This window comes from Falco naumanni, chromosome 1 (genome assembly GCF_017639655.2).
Source record: "Falco naumanni isolate bFalNau1 chromosome 1, bFalNau1.pat, whole genome shotgun sequence".
NCBI lineage: Eukaryota > Metazoa > Chordata > Aves > Falconiformes > Falconidae > Falco > Falco naumanni.
In genome coordinates, this window is record NC_054054.1 from 54,187,727 (window position 1) to 54,201,117 (window position 13,391).

At 41.9% G+C, this 13,391-nt stretch overlaps 1 long non-coding RNA gene across 2 annotated transcripts in view; it reads right to left on the reverse strand.

The window, feature by feature from the left end:
- The window catches only part of LOC121088359, a 28,450-nt gene extending 21,402 nt beyond the window's left edge, over positions 1-7,048 (reverse strand). For both annotated transcript variants that reach the window (XR_005827934.1, XR_005827936.1), the window contains exons 1-2: positions 6,955-7,048; positions 5,672-5,817 (exon numbers count right to left, since the gene is read on the reverse strand). This is a non-coding gene — a long non-coding RNA (uncharacterized LOC121088359). The remainder of the gene's footprint in view (positions 1-5,671; positions 5,818-6,954) is intronic.
- Positions 7,049-13,391: the final 6,343 nt, after the last annotated feature.

Here is a 13,391-nt window from a genome sequence, read left to right on the forward strand (position 1 = left end):
TAAATGAGAGATTATGAGAACATTTGTCCCAGAATTCCCTGGAGTCATTAGGCTTTCCTGGGAGACAGGCACATCTGAGTACCAGCCGGCAGGGAAAGGATTTGGAGACAAAGTTTCTTATATTTCAGATAAGTGCTTCAGACTAATGTGACAGTCTCATGGTGAAGAAGAGTGTGGGTCCGAGTCACTGCTCTCCTGCATGTGGGGAGAGGAAGGCTCTGGGAACACATCGGGGGCAGGACTCGCAGGCTGGAAGGAACCAGAGCATCTTGCTTATCACCCCAGCAAAGCCCCAGCGTGTGTTGGGGTTTGGATTTACAAACGTTTTAGGAACATCTGATACAGAGTAGAAGGGCCTCAGTGGCACATATACATGCGAGCTGCTGCTCCCTTCCAAAGCTGCTGCCCCACAGCATGCCAGCCCTGCCACCATCCAGCCTAAACCCCCTCCATCAATGCGTGCCCAGGGGGGCTGACACTGCCCATCTGCCCTGAAAATATGCAACACTTAATGACAGACTTGGGCTCTACCTGTCAGGGAGGGACCGCAGCAGCTTCTGGATACAGCCCGTCATGCTGGAACCACCTTGCTTTTAGTAGATGAAGGAGGACAACCTGCCTTCTGTGTCAGGGACCAGCTTCTGCAGCTGCCTGGCCTGGGGAGACGGCAGTCCAGCACTCCTCTCCTCACAGCGATGAGTTTTAGGGTACAGGCAGGCTTCAGCCCTCTCTGCAGTGCTGGGTACATTTGGCCTGAGCCCAGATACAGGGCAGAACATTGTTCCAGGCCAGCGCTGTGGACAGTCCTTTGAGGTCCAAAAGTCTGTGTGTGCATTTACATTAAACATCCAATGAAGTGTATTTCTTTCCCTCTTTCCTGTGCTCTTCTCTCTATCCATGAATTTTGAACCCCTTCTGCTCAGTGTCTGTCTGAGCAGCAACAGGAGGCACCAAGAATAGCCCTCTAATCCCTACCCACTTCTCATCCCTCTGATGCTTTCAGAGGGAATGGAGGATGCCTTTACTTTACTTTTATCCTCTGCCCAGACATTCTCATAGAAGGATGCATTTCTGTTCTGCAGCAGAAATGTTAATAGCTTGTTTGTTTTGTTTTCCCATAGTCAACCACCATATTAATGACAGTATATGTCATATTCTTCACTTTATGTAGCATCTTCTATTCAGGTCCACAGGGTCACTCATTCTGGTGGCTGTTTTGAATTTTTGAGCTTAAGATACTTCTCCTGCAACTTTAGAAGTTTTCATTTTACAACTTGTTTCCTGGGATTTGAATTATTTGCAAGGGAACAAAAGAAGCAGCCAGAAACATGGGATTTGGCATTGACCCAGCCCTTCATTCATAATAAATCTTTTTAAAAAAAACAGCGATGACTCAGCAGAGGCATAATTCACAAACCAGAAAGGCTTGCTTCCCTACCTTACAATTGCTTTCGTAGGTATGTAATCATGGCAAATAACATTGTGGATATTTTATTTTTGAAAACATACGCTGTTATATTCATCTCTCGAAATTGCTGTAACACATGGCCTCTCATCTAAAATATCCCTGTCAGATATAATTGGCAAAAGTCATCAGATGAGGCTCACATCATATAATTAGATGTATTATATTAGGCTGAACTGGTTACTTTAGTAGTAATGCCACAATGTATGCTAACAAGATGCTTCAAAATACAAATGACTTCCATGACCTTCTTCAGGCAATAACTCTGATCCTCTGCCATTTATTTTTGGCAACAATCTATTAAAAATACACTGGGCAACTTGTTTGGGCCCTTCTAAGCCTCCTCTTCCAAACACACCTGTTGGTGCAGATCCCTACACCCACACGGCTCAGCTCAGACCTCTGCTCCAGCACCTCTGCTGGCATGGGATGAGGAAGGGCTGGGGGCAAGGGGCCTTGGCCCTCCACCCCACCTCCAGTGTCATGCTGGGCATTTGTAGCATCACGTAGCCGAGCCGCTGCAGAGACTTGCTGGCCACACTGTGAAATGTCTCCCCGGTTCTTGGAAGCCAAGGATCTGGTGCCCAAATCCTTTGGGTGCTCATTCATCACACCAGCAACCAAGTTATTCTCCTCCATGCCATTACGCACAGCAGTACTACTAATACACGTAATACGGCTTTTGCTTCCATTCTTTGTCTAAAGGGGAAAAGAAGCCTAGATTTTACATTCAGGAAACATCATAGTGCAAAGAGGCAATGGCCATGTGATGACTCACTACTTCCTGATGATATTCTGGTTTTTGAATAACAGCATGGGTGTGGGTATCTGGTTTTTGGGTGGGTTTCTTTAGGTTAACGATCTGATGATGCCCCTCAGTTCACCCTGTGTTGCTCTTGGCTTCCTGCCAGTGTCACATTAGAGAGGAGTTAATAATGTCTTATGTGCCTCAGTTTCTCTAGCACTTGTGCTGTAATGTTAATACTGGGAACTGAGTTGAAACACTGGAAGGAAAAATATAGCTGATCTATTCCCAGGGTTATACATTGCCAGGCTATATCCACACACAGCATTTTTAATACTACAGAGGTATAAACCATCTCCTTTGGACTCCGCTTCACCAGTGTAAAGGTATTATTACTCTCCTAGTTCATTCCCCAGGAAAGAGGTGCCTATTCGCAAGACTCATTATTAGAGTAAACAAACACACCCCTAACTGACCTAGTTAAACTGTTGAAAAATCCAGGGGTAATTTCTAACACAAATTAGTGCACCTGCATACGCAGCGGCCCTGCTCCCTGTTGCTACACCAGGGGTGTGGGTCCGAGGATGCCTGTCTTGGGGGTGGACCTGACAGCTGCCCTCTGCTGTGCTGTCTACAGGGCATTACTGGGACGCACATACAGATAATGCTACGTTGTGTGCACATTACAAGGTTGGGGGAGAATTCAAAGTTTTGTAACTCTCCTTTGAAGTTGAATACATTGCTAACATCTGCTTAACGCTTACTCCTTGACAGCTAGACCCATATTCAGGTGCCGAATTACTGCCTGCAGCTTGTATTCAGGTGAGCAATAATATCACATAGGGTCAAAAATTTTACGCATAATGTTGTGTGGCTTCAGAAAGAAAATTACTTACTTCTAAAGACAAACTTCCTACCTGAGAAATCACAGATTCCTTTTCAAAACAGCCTGGCTCCCTTCTCAATGCAAATAAGACTGATTCATGTCAGCTGTAAGAATTACACAAAATTAGGACGGTCTGTCCCACAGGAAATTCTAACTCACCCGGATCTGATTTTATTACATCAGTAAGCAAATCTGAATTTCCAAAATTAAAATTTGGACACAGAAATACAGAAGTGGCAGATCCCCAAACAGGTGAGCTGGAAGGTAAGATCTGCTGTACCAGCCAGCCCCTGTCTCCAGTGGCTGCAGTCGATGCTTGTGGGCAGATAAACTGAACGAGGGAACTGAATGATCCCTTCCCAGGTCCAGCTTCCCCTAGTCCAGCCATCTGTAACTTCAGAGACTTCCACCCCTGAGTGATGTACTATGTTTATTTGCTACAAAGAGACTAATCTTCCCTTTTTCATTTAATACCTTTGAAACCATTTATATTCTTTATCTCCACATCATTCAGTACCGATGAATCCTACATAATTATATAGTGTGTGAAACAGATTTTCCTTGTGTTTATACTTCATTCTATTTCATTATTTCTGTGGGTGCCTCTGAATCTGTTGGACTAAGAGAATAGCATGTACTCTGCCTAATTTTCTCTCTTATACCTCTAAGTTTTTATAAGAAATTGCAGTATTCCATTCATGATACTTTATCTTTTCCAAACCAGAGTGCCAAGTTACTGTGATTTTCTTATTTATTTTTTCCCAACTTTTTGCAAATCTGCTGTATCCTTTCTTGAACTGGACCGACCAGAACTACTCCTAGTATATGGGATGAGTACCTGAATTTATATAGTGGTATTATCATAATTCTCTATTATTTGTCTAATCATTTGTAAAGTGTTACTTACCTTTACAATACTTCTGAATACTAGTATGAGATTTCTCTGAAAATTATCTACACTGTTTCCGAGATATTTTTGTCTGAATGGTAACAACTGAAACAGACCTAATTATCCACTTCAAATTAAGGGCATTTAATTCAAGTCCTGGCTTTCTCTCTCCTAAACAACTCTGTATTATCTTAAAAAGTTGTCACCTTGCTATTCACGTGCCCTTTCCTCATTTTTTATGATTATGTGTAACACAAATACTAGCATAAATTGTGTGAAAATTAAACTGATGGTAATTTCATAAAATGGTCTTTTCAGGACACCGAAACGTTTTACAGCTTTCACTGACCCAAACCCTTGTGTAGTTGCAGTTCAACACTAAACTGCATGTGTAACACAGTGCCCTGTCACTCTGTGGGGCGTATAGTTTAGCAGCCTGACCCTTCTCAAACGGAGCCAGATGCCCAGCGAGACCAGGAGCTTTGTTAAAGGCTTTACTGTTTCACACCGTTTCTATTGTAAGCCTTGGTTCTCACTCTGGGGCATACTCAAATACAAGCTAAAGTGAAACTAAAAGGATATAAACCTACAAACCCACCAAAAAACCAAAGGTTTTGTGTCCCATACGGAAACCTTTTAATTGTCATATATTATGAGATATCTCACTCGTTAGCCCCCATCCTTTCTGGAGCAACCTGCCTGCATGGAAAAAAAACACCTATCCCAACATCTTCTAAAACGAAGAAACTAATAATTTCATGTATGCTTATTTGAAACTAGCATTACTTCCTGAATTCGTGGTGAATTGTTTCATTTTCCAGCAACGTGAATAAGCAGGTATCACAAGAAAAACCTGTGACCCTGTGGCAGCGACAAGGCACTTCTGGTCCCTGTTGGCCTGCGATGTGATCAGCAATTCCCTCACCGACAGAAGTGGAGCCTTGCCCTGTGTGTGAAAAGACCCAGAAACCCAGCCAACATCCAGCAGAGAGTTAACGAGTTAACCATTCCCCCAGCCCTGCTCTCTCCATCACACTCCTCCTCAGCTCTGCCCCCAGGTCAACATGTGAAAACTGAATTTCTAACACTGGGTCAGACACTGCAACTGCATCTCCAGACATATTAAAGTGCAGGGTGAAAGGTATTAAATGTTTACTTTTTGATTGTGATGGACTGAAGGTGTTTCTGGCAAGTTAACAGCTCAGCAGCTATGGGTTGAGCACTGGGTAATGGGGCTGTGAGACTCTGCAGTGTACGGCTTTGCAGAGCCTTTCAGCTCATGTTGATACCAGCCAGTGTTTTGGACTGGCTTGTTTGGGTAGTTTTTTTAAATAAACCTTAATACTAACTTTAAGTTTACATGCAAGGGATTGCTGGATGTGGTTCAGAGCAGTCATAACAACATACAGCTGAATGACTGTAAAAGGCAACTAATTTATTCCCAGGCTCCTCTCTTCCCTTCAGTCAATGTTACTCCTTCTTCAAGAAAAATGGCATCCTGGCCCTGCTCACAAGAAAGTGAGAACTCCCCGTGGTTTCAACGGGAGTGGACTTCACCTTGCCCAGGACCTGAGAGAGCTGGCATGAGCCCTCAGATTAAAACTCAAGAGTTCCTGGCTCTCCTTTAAAGTGCACATTATCGGCCTGCCCCCTGCCCACAGCCACCCATCAGCTCTGGACCATTACCTTGCAAGCACTCCGTAAAGTCTTCCTTTTTTTCGAGGTAAATTCTGCCTCCTCATCCAGCCTCCACCTTTGGGTATTTAAGCACCTTTAGCAGATTTCTGTCCAACTTTGGCAGCCTGTGCTGAAAGCCACACAGAGTTAGCCACCTGCCAAGGAGAAATTAATCACTTTGCTGCTGCCTTCCTCATGCGAAATGGTAGAAATTCAAGTCTTTGGCTGCTCCAGCAGCGACCATGTGCCTGTTTCAGACCCCTTTGACCCTCCTCCGTCACCTCTCCCACCATCCCTCTGCTTGTAGCTAAACTCAGGTTATTATTACTTGGTATTAGTGATGAAATATGCTTGCTTTTCCCCCTGACCTTTCTGCCAGCAAGGATGCACTGTGATTAATATCACCTTCAGCTCTAGGCAGACTTACCGCCACTGAACCACACAGGGAGGCTGTGCCAAGGCTCCAGTTTCACCGCCAAGGGACAGCCCCCATCACAAGCAGAGGGGAGAGTGCCCTGGGGGGCTACTCACTGCTTCCTCATTTATTCCCAATCCGTTTCAAAAGCCAGGAACTTATCGAAAAAATTAAGCCGTAACAAAGACCACATCTCCAGCTGCAACTCAGCTAGTAAATGATGTTCCACCAGCAAACAGAGGTAAAGTACACTTGTTTGTGAGTTCAGTTGCAAAACAAGCTACTGGACGAGACTAGACAAATCCAGAGTTTTTAGGGAAAATATCTGTTTTTCAGAAAATGCTTTATCACCATAATTGAATGAGTCCCTATTGTATGTCAGGTTTTTCTGACTGGTAGTTCACCCTATTGGGATCTCTGGTGTTTGGGGGTTTTTTTTGTTTTTTCCCAGGGGATCTATGAGAGTGTCTAGGAAAAGTTTCATCTAAAAGGATTCATACTTCAGCATGAAAATATGTAGGAACACATAAAATGGAAAGGTTTGAAGCCCCTTTATATATATGCGATGTACACAAATCAGCGTAAATCCATTATATATTTAGCATTCAAAAGTTGTAATGTATTGGAACAGATGTTGCCGGTGCCATCATAATTCAGTCTCCTTGTGTGCTTCATACAACTTTTAATTATATAATTACTTTTCTGCACAAAGCTGCCGCTTTAAAATTATACAAAAATAATCAACTCTGAAGTTGAATTGAAGGTCTTTAAGGATGCTGGCTATCATCCACGGGATAATTCCGGAATTTTTGTTGAAGAAATCAGGAGGTACATAGTGAGTATCTAATGAAATTGGATTTGAGGAAGTTCATCTTACCTTGAACAGAGAGAAGGGCTGGCAGGGTTCAGGCCATCTCCATCTTGATAGAAACAAAATCAGTTTTCCAGCTTACTTGCTGACTAGACCAAAGCACATGATCCTATAATAAAAAGGAGGAAATCAAGAAAGAAGGAATAAAATCATATTTTCATCTCAAAAGAAAGCTGTTTGGAACAAAACTAATTACATCACTATGAGATCTGGAGAGAAGCTCTCCAATGGCCTCTGCACAAAGTGGTATGGGCACAGGCCACAGACAAAAGGGATTGAGACCACTCATAGGAGCACAAATTCACCCCAGTTTATCTGTTGAAAGCTGATAACAAGATACTCATAGCAGGAACTTCAACATCAAGATTAATCTCCAATTTAGGAAGGTTTCAGTGAGCACAAATGTCAGAAAGTGGCTTACTGTCATTTTCCATTCCTGGGTCATGGACAATTGAGAAGCAGATGCCCTGAATGCCCTAACTGCACAAGCACAAGAAGAGGCAACAGGCAGCTTAGGCAACCACAACTGAGCGCAGGGAGCCTTCTTCCTTCAGTATCTTCCCAAACTGTACAAAATGCTGCACTGACACAGGCTTCAAAGTGAAATGTGCTGGGCCTCTCTTGGTGCCAGCACCAAAGTTTCCTGAAGACATTTTATATGTCAGTTTTCATGCTCAGAATGAATTGTATCCACATGAAATGAATTCTGCCTCACATCTCAATCTGCCACAGAAAAACTGATCACAGAACAGAAACTGGCTGTTGCTTAGGTCATTTAACAGATGTAATTATGTGCAAACCGGATTATATGCTTGGCTCCGTGGAAGTTCCAGGTTCACAAAGCTAAGAATAGTTATGCACAAAATCACCTGGAAGAGAAAACTTAAATAGAAAAATACCAATAATAGCTGGGAAATGCCTAAGACAATTTTCCTAGGTGCTGAAAAAGATCAAAATATATAAATCTTATTACATATATACACTGTATATAAAATAATAATAAACTACCATAATTTTTAATGGTGTGATTAAGATGCCAACCTGCTTAAAAATGGAGATAAAAGAACCATAAGAATATGGCTAATTATTTCAAAAGATTGAAATCTCAGAGCAACAAGTAAGTATCACCTAACAGTTAAGAACTGTAGAAAGGTCAGCAATGGAGGCAGAAATACTCAAGAAGTGAGATCGAGGTACATAAGATTAAACCCATGGAAATGAACTGGTCCAGGTAACTTGCAGTCTCAGTGTTAAGAGCTGATGGAGAAGGTTATCAGACCTTTACTATTGGTTTTCAGTAAAGCAGTCGCTAAGTTACAGCAACCTGAAAGAGACCTGATGCTGCCCCAATGACTGTAAGAACAAAAGGCCCAGCCTGCTGCTCTGATAGGGAACCCAGGAGCACAGCAGAAGAGCAAATAAAAGATCTGAGTTTAGGGCTAATAGTAGAAGTAATAGCAAACAATAGGTTTATGGAAAAAAATCATATCAAACAATATTGAGAACTTTTTAAAATTACAAGTTTTGTTGATAAAGGCACCAGCATTGAGACAATAGTCCTGAATTTCTCTAAGACATTCAGCTTTGAGTCACATAAGAAATGAGAGTGAAACCAAACCCAGTTTCACATGCATTAAGTGAGAAAGGAAGTTAGTTCTTTGATAGGTTTTAAATGATAAATGGAAACAGAGAGACAGCAATGTTTCTAGTGAGTTTTCTCTGGGGCTAGGTAATAGCTCTGTGCCATTTAAGATTTTAGCAAAATGAAAGAAAGGTAAAATAATTTCAGAGAAATGATGAAAGTATTAGAAGAATATTGTATTACAGACAGGTGAAGTAACCGTTCCTCAGTAAAGGACTATGCAGTTAAAGGTACAGATGAATAAACATTTTTGAAAGGAGAGAATCATCAGCGGGATAAAAATGAGAGGGAGCATAAGTTCAGTGAAGAGCATGTGAGGAGTTTGAAAATATCTTCCCAGGATGAGGACTTCAGATCTTGGTGGAACTGGAAGAGCAGTCAGCAGTCACCCTCCGGCAACTTCTCCTTTTTCCAGGCCAAAGCAGGAGGAGGTGCTGAATAGATGAAGGCAAGAGAAAAACAGTTTTTCATTTGGTGTCACTGCAAGCAAAACAAAACTGCTTTGAAGTAAATATATTTATTTTTAAAAAGCAAATCCACCCCCCAGAGGAAACAATACTGGAGAGAGATCTGGTGCCAGACACTGGTCTGGTGTAGTAGAGCACCAGTGGGGCTCTGGCAGGTGCTCCTTGGAAAACCTACAGACATGTTCAACACTCCCACAGGGAGACCTTGGCTCTGCAAACTCTTACTTGGCAAACAAATATTTCACTTGAAAAATGCAAGAAATTTGGACTGTTTCAAGAGATGCATGATCTGGGGAACAGAGAGAAGATTAAGAGAGTCTAAGCAGCTTTGGAAAGAGGTGCTATGCTAAAGCTTAAAACAAAAAACAAAAAAAAAAAAACCCAAAAAAAACCAAAACAACAACAAAAAAACCCACCAAAGTAGTTTAAAAGAAATATCATCTCTCAGAGAAGAAAAAAGAAGGAAGAGAAAAAAATACAAAACCCAGTAAAAGTATTAAAATGTGCAGACTGACCACAGCAATGATACAGCCATCTGCAGCATACCTTCTCTGACATGTATGAAATAAGTACAACAACTTCTTGGGATCCTGGACTACAAAAAAAATCCCATCTATAAACTGTCTGACTAAAGTAAAAAGCTTGTAAAAAGTGCCCAGTGGACGTGACATGAAAAAAATCTTTTAAGTGTTTGAGCAACAGAGTACAGAGCTCTAAAACTGAGCGGCAACAACAGTAGGTGGAAAACACAGTTGTTCACAGATGTCCTGAAGGATGGTATTGGCACAGTCATCTTAAAGTCACATAGCCAAAACTAGAAACCAGATAGCCTTCCACTCCTCTGCAGGTGTCATTTAAAAATAAAAAGAAAACCAAACCCTTGCACTGATACACTTCTGCAGGGAAGGAGGCTGTGCACTCTGTGAGGGCACCAAAAGGTTCACGCATTGACTGCAGCCTGTGTTAACTGAAACAAACCACAAAACATCGCTGTCATTTTTGAAGGGGCCTGGCAAACCTTGCTTTACCACAAAAATATGGAGCTTATTTTTCAGCTTCAGATGTATGATTTGCAAATTAAATGCAAACCTCAGAAAGACTCAGTGGCTGCAGACATGCTCCGAAGAATTAGAAATACGCCGTAGAGAAAAGACAAGAGCTAGATATCTATCAGATCGAAAACAACTGCTGCAGGTCACATTTAATGAGAACTGTGATTTCGAGAGCTACTGCTAAAGGTACAGCGCTATTGACATGGTTTAGAACTTTTGGCCCTATTTTCAGTTCCAAGAAATTATCTCATAATCTGAAAAGAAACAACAACAACAAAAAAAAGTATTTAAAAGCCTGAAGATGGTTAACCCTGAGATGTCATAGAAAGGTATTGTAAAAGTATGAATGAAGCTTCTTTGCAGATTAAGCAATCTAAGAAAAGAGTTAGCAGGATAGAGATGGTCAGGCTTGTTGCATTAAACAAGTGAAGCAAAAGAGCAATTTACTGATATTGCCCTTTTTGTTGGTTTTGTTCCAGTGCAGTGTCCTCATTCCCAGATTCAACTTTTGTCTCAGTCTTCCTGAAGGTGCAGTGGGACACGAGGTAGGCAGGATGGGCAAGACAGGCTCGCTGGCCTCAGTTCAGGTGTTCTACCAGACATACACTGAACACATGCAGATTTCCAGCTAGCTTTGCATAAATCTCCACCAAATTTGGTTTTTTTTCCAAAACACTGTAATTTATGGAGTCTTCAGAAGATAACTCTACAAAAGCTCCTTTTTCATCATCAGCAAAAATTACTTTCTACTTTTTTTTTTCCCTTCCCTCATCCTGGGAAGAGCTTGGACTGAAAACCATCTCCTGGAAGCACCAGTTGAGAAGAGCAAGCCTGAAGCACACCACCAGCATGAAGAAGGTCAGCCCAAATGGTCATAGCTCAGTACAGTTCCTTCCAGCCAAAACCACCTTATAGAGTAAAACACCCAGCCAATTTACAAAAAAAGTTTCTCTTTACAAGAAATTGCCATACAAAATCAGCACCATGTAGGGGAGGAAAATTTATTTAAAAAAAAAAAAAAAAAAAAAAAAAGATTGACTGTTGGAATTTATTTAGGTTGACACTGGTGGGACTTTCATAGAGGGAAGGAAACTTTCGATGCACTAAATGTTTACCTCCTTTGCGGCAGCAGCAAATTAGGTGTTTACCCCTTCAAGCAGCAACAGGAGCCAATACACCTGTTCCTTCCAGATTGTCCCTGCTTTTTTTTGGCATGCAATACCCTGAAAATGGCTCCAGTGATCTGCTGTGGGAGGGCCAGGAGGTTTGCTAAAACAGGTTGAAGCATTTGTTTCTCAAGGCAAAGGGAAAAAAAAGAAGCCAGGCAATGGTTGTACTGGCTAAGAGGCTGTAACGCTTGTTGCTGCATTTTATTATTTCTGGTATCAGTTCCACAGAATATTGAAATTAAATGGAAAAATTAAGGAAATGTGGGTAAAAACGAACATGCTGCATGCATTTATGAAAAAGCGATAAATCCTGTATGGCTGCACCTTTCCTCATGGGGTAAGTGATGGCTTTGGAGAGACGCTATCCGTGGCCTGCTCCATGGACCACCAGCCCCAGTTCCCGTCCCTGGGGAGGACAGAGGGACAGATGGGGACTGCATGACTGTGAGGGGCATCTAAAACCCCATCCCTGATCTGCCAAGTGCAAACATGTGTATCTTTCCCACATGAAAACAGCAGGGAATGACCGAGGGGTGGAGATGGTGTGAGCGTGAAAGCCCCTTTTGGAGCACCTGCATTTCTCCGGTGGCACCTTGCACCAGGAGTCACCAAGCTGCCATGGACTAGCAGGTGATATTCAGTATATTTACATATACAGAAAGCCACAGCTGGATTAAAACAATTTGCCCTGCAAAAATGATGGGCTTAGAGGGGTGAATATTAAAACCTGAGGTTTGAGTTCACAGCCCTATGAAAAGATCATTGGTTTTCTCAGTATCAGTCAAAAAAATGTCTTCACTGTCAGAAATGGTGCAGGGGTATGCAGGCAATCCAGCTCAGAAGACACAGACTTAAAAACACAAAGGGTTTATGCAAAGGAGACAGACTGAAAGGTGGATTGAAATTCCCTTTTGACCTAGCAGTCATTACATGCCTCCTAATCCCTTTGGTGTGCAGAGCGCCTCAGCCCTCACCTGCCAGGGGGAAAATGGTGGCTCACATCGGCACCCAATGGAGGTATAGCACTAGTCCTGCCACAGCCAACACCCTGAGCAGAGAAACAGCTTATACCAGCAAAAAAAAAAAAAAAAAAAAAAAAAAAAGTTGTTTTGCTGGTAGGAATTAAACCAGTTCACTGAACAGAACAGATTACATTATAACAACAAAAAGGCCTTTTGATGGTAGGACTGAACTCACAGTAGGGATTTTGCCGTCGTAATTATAACATTGCCATGCCAGCAAAACTTTTTAAGTATAGACCAACTCCCTATGTTTTTTATCTTTTCAGTTAAAAAGATTACATGGAGGCAGAAGTTAGGAAACGGGTTGGCAGCAGGCATGGGGAACTGTCTTGGCCCCTTAGAAAGCACCACATCTTGCAATGAAGAAGTCCCACGAGGGCAACTTCCCCGAGGAATCACAGTGATTCGTCAGCTCTGGAGGCATGCTGGGGGAATGGAAGTTGTGGGCCAAGGGGTGTGTTTGTGTTGTAAATATTTTTTCGATGAAGATTTAATTTAGGGTTTGGGGTTTTTTTAGCGTACTGTTTCAAAATGTTTGCAGCTACTCTGTTAATAAAGCTTGAGGGGGTTTAGTTGTATGGAAGGGATTTTGCTACTTGCACAGTGATGAAATAGTATGCACATGCAGATATAATCAAAATGTAATCCTTCCGGAAAATCTGATGTTTAAGTGCTCTCTATTCTGAACGTGCCAATTCAATAGCATACATGCTTTTTATATACAATGTAATGCAAGAGTAAGATACTTAAGACACATTTACAGAGGAAAAAAAGGGTGGAACGCCTTGGCAACAGCTCTAATCCCTTTGAAGGCTCCGGCATCTGCTGAGTCAGGCTCTCCCTCCCTACGTTGTAGTTTACAATCAACCACTGAATCACAGCAAATTCCTGACTTCCCTATTTCACAAACTACAGTAGCATATTTTTAGGGTTTAGGTCCTTTTAATTAACCACTTTTTAAATTTTTTTCTCAATAAAACAATAAAATAATAATAATAATAATATTTTAAATGAAATAAAAATAAAAATTAAATAAAACCAAACAAGCTCTGAGCTCCCAGCTCTGAGCCCAGCTGCAGAAAACTTGTCCT